The sequence below is a fragment of the Haliotis rubra genome, unplaced genomic scaffold, assembly GCF_003918875.1.
Source record: "Haliotis rubra isolate DU_JTF1 unplaced genomic scaffold, ASM391887v1 Scf497, whole genome shotgun sequence".
Lineage (NCBI taxonomy): Eukaryota > Metazoa > Mollusca > Gastropoda > Lepetellida > Haliotidae > Haliotis > Haliotis rubra.
In genome coordinates, this window is record NW_025767187.1 from 111,428 (window position 1) to 115,579 (window position 4,152).

The following is a 4,152-nucleotide window of genomic DNA, read 5'->3' on the forward strand; positions in this document are numbered from 1 at the left end:
TGATTACCACGGGACATTAGCACTGTGATCTATTCACACCACGTCGACGCAACACCATGACAAGTGATGTACGCTTAACATTACACAACATACATATTTACATAGCCTTTCCTGACCAAGTACACGCACTATACACGTCGTATCCACGCACCGTGACGGCGATGGGAATTATTCCTTATATCTAACGCGTTCTCGGGTCATCTTGTAAACGGTCAAGATGGCCCTCCAGCTATGAATTATTTACAGAGGCTCGGGAAGCACGACGCAGGGGTGGGGGTGGGGGTGGGGAGGGTGTAAGATTATACATGAAGCACAGTGGGGACACCACCCCTACCTCGATGCATGGTGTGCCTCCTCCCTAATAGACCTTGCAGTCTTTGAGGAAATCACGGGGGACATATTATAGGTGGTGCAGCGACAGCGTTGTATCTTTTAAAGACTGTTTAAATCTACGCATAACATTTATTTAATTTGGCGACAAATCGTTTGATGTTCTTAAACGTCAAATTAGTCTCTGTTTGAAAATAAGACGCTACTTTCTTACACATTCAAAACTACTTCTTTATTTTGGAAGAATTGTTATTTTGAGGAAATTCAAACAAGCGAAAATGTAACGTTAGATAAGAAATAGTTATAGCTTTTTTTAAACGTTACATCTTTGAAGCCAAACCACAATCTCAAACAAAAAACACACCGTTTGACGGTTTCCATTTTGGAATTTTGAATGGAAGCTAATAGATTGGTAGCTGTCAATAATTATGTCAAACCAAGTCATGTGAAGCGGTTTTCAGTTCGGTTCATTCTGAATTTCTTTTTCGAAACATATTTCAATCAATATGACAACTGTAACTAGTTGACGCCAGGCACACCTTCTCTGTCAGTCTCGCCATCAAAGCTTTGAATAAATACAGAAAATCGATAGAAATTTGTAAAGATATTGTACAATGCAAGTTGGTTTTCACCCATCTGAAGCACGTATTTATGTACATGACAATGTAAACATTATGTATTCTGATGGATAACTAGGTAAACAAAACCACGTGGTGGCACCAACTTGACCTTGGAGCAACTTCCGGTCGCACATGACAACGAGTTTTTGTATGGGATTCACAGGGAACAGTAGAGTGCGAAATATATAAAACTATCTGCTTGAACGGCGAACCAAGTGCATTTCGCTTAAACCTCGCTCACCCAAATCTCCACTTCTTTTAAGTTCTTGAAAGATACTTAAGTCTCTCAACTGCTCGTAAATACGTGAAAGTTACGAATAGTGTACGGTGTAAACGACTGACCCAGTTTCGTAATGACGGGATGGGGAAACAGACTGATGATATTTGGGACGCGTATAAACGAATGTGTTGTGCATTTTCCTTCAACTGGGTATAGACATTGTCGTTACTGACCTATGACGTGTACATTTTCAAAATAAGATGGAAAACAGGGTGGATGGAACTAGATGGGTGGATTTGGTTCGGTGGGTGGTTTAGGTGAATGGAAGGACGAAGGGCGAAACTATATGTGCCTCCCTTCAGATAACTTTGACATACAATGCCCTAAAATAAGATGCTGTACACATCACATATTGCTCAATAAACACGTCTTAACATTAATCCAGGATTTCCGTGTATTTCTGCAGACTGTCTGTCGTTGTATTTATGGCTGTGCTATGTATACTTGACTGATGATTCGTGATCTATGTCTTTATACAGATGTATGACCTGTCAATCTAACACTACAACCTTAGATACAAGCACATCGGAATATGTATAACTTACATAGTTTCATGAAATATATGAGTGACGACTAGTCAGGCGATGTTGATAGCATGAGATGCATAAGTCAAACCCGAGACAAGACTGTCCGTCAGGAAATGACGAACTCAAAAAGATAAAACAAAACACAAAATATTCTCTAGGATCCATAAACACATTCCTGCTTTGAAAAACAGTGTAATTTACACATATTTACACATATGCTGATGCGTGAAATGTAAATGATGTCAATTACATGAAATCTACATTTGTCGATTTCATTAGATGTATCCACACCGGTCATGCCCACAGTTCAAATACCATGTAAATATTCAATATTGATTATTTTTCTGTGTTATTGTAACTCTGAAATGCAATTAATAAGATCCCGTTAAGTTGTTAACATTAATCCAGGATTTCCGTGTATTTCTGCAGACTGTCTGTCGTTGTATTTATGGCTGTGCTATGTATACTTGACTGATGATTCGTGATCTATGTCTTTATACAGATGTATGACCTGTCAATCTAACACTACAACCTTAGATACAAGCACATCGGAATATGTATAACTTACATAGTTTCATGAAATATATGAGTGACGACTAGTCAGGCGATGTTGATAGCATGAGATGCATAAGTCAAACCCCAGACAAGACTGTCCGTCAGGAAATGACGAACTCAAAAAGATAAAACAAAACACAAAATATTCTCTAGGATCCATAAACACATTCCTGCTTTGAAAAACAGTGTAATTTACACATATTTACACATATGCTGATGCGTGAAATGTAAATGATGTCAATTACATGAAATCTACATTTGTCGATTTCATTAGATGTATCCACACCGGTCATGCCCACAGTTCAAATACCATGTAAATATTCAATATTGATTATTTTTCTGTGTTATTGTAACTCTGAAATGCAATTAATAAGATCCCGTTAAGTTGTCATGTTTGGGTTCACGTAGTGCCTTAAGGGGTGTCTTAGTTTGCGATAAGTAACATTCTGCTAAAGGGCATATAGCAAGTGTTGTGCGTTGTCAGTTTCCTAAAGACTACTTACACCAGGCAGCGAGGCTTTACGTACAGTCTGTCGCATCACGCCTCGCTGGGATATTTATCATTACGCCATGTGAATCAAACCGTGGCCACTCCGGAAAAACGATGCCTAAATGAGTCAAACAAGGTGTGATCTCGATGTTTAGGGTCACAGGTACATATTTCTTGTCCAAACATAAATGGTGTTGATATGAAATCAGCCTGCCTATCCCTGAATTGATATCTGCATTTTATGAAATAAACAGGACGTGGATATTTAAAAAGGGTATTAAAACAACGTCAAATGTCACCTTGAAATATTACTCATAATTTTGGGACTACATGTGTGTAATATTTTGTGAATTTGTCAGTGAACGAAGTTTAGATGGTTCTGTTCTTCTCCTGTTTCTCCAATAACTGACAAATGTTTCATTACACGTTTACACGGTAAGATTGAGGTGTATTATCTGATGATAAGGCATTATTTAGAAATCATTTTATTCACATAATTAAAAAAGATACATGAAACAAAGTATCTATATACTACCATATGCAGAAACGATTAAATAAGTTAAAATAACTATATTTATTAATCAATAAGTCTGTATTTGATTGACATTGAAGGGTTAAAATTAAAAAATACAGAAGGAAGAAAATAATTTAATTAGTTAAGTATTTCATTTGGTAATTGAATACATTCATACTTTTTAAAATATATTTCGCAGATGTTTATGACAAAGGTGTGGTAATTAAAGTAAGCCGTCTTTCAGACTCGGTGTTTTAAATGCTAAATTCCAAACAACAGAACTGTCACTTTCTAAATATTATTTATTGGGACAGCTAGTATATTTTGTTTACCCAAAATTAAATTACCGAAACAAAAGGACGACCAGCACACCGAGCGATCCTGTCTCTAAAACTCACTGCGTTTTATTGTTATTGCTTGATAATTGTCTAGAGTATTTTTCAAACGTGTGAAAAGTCGCTTACTTTAGTTATTTTAAGTACTTTGCAGGTATAACCTCGATTGCTGTCATTCATATTGACTTAGACATACGCTCAGCCAAGGGTTGTAAAATACCTTACTCTCTCATAGGCTGACAAAGCATAAGCTCTTAGGCAAATAACGTTTTCAATAGGTTCTATTCAACTAATTGAGGGTCTGCGCTAATCGCCCCCGTTTTCGTGTGATGGGATTACAAAGGACCCCCGTTGAAAGGGGCAGAGCTAAAGGGATAAAACACGAACCGCGAGTTAAGCTCGTCACGTCTAGCCAATCAGATCGCACGACACATCTGCTATGGGTATTTAGGTGTTCACTAACTCTTGCTGTCATTCGTCACTTTCTGGACTGTACAAAAG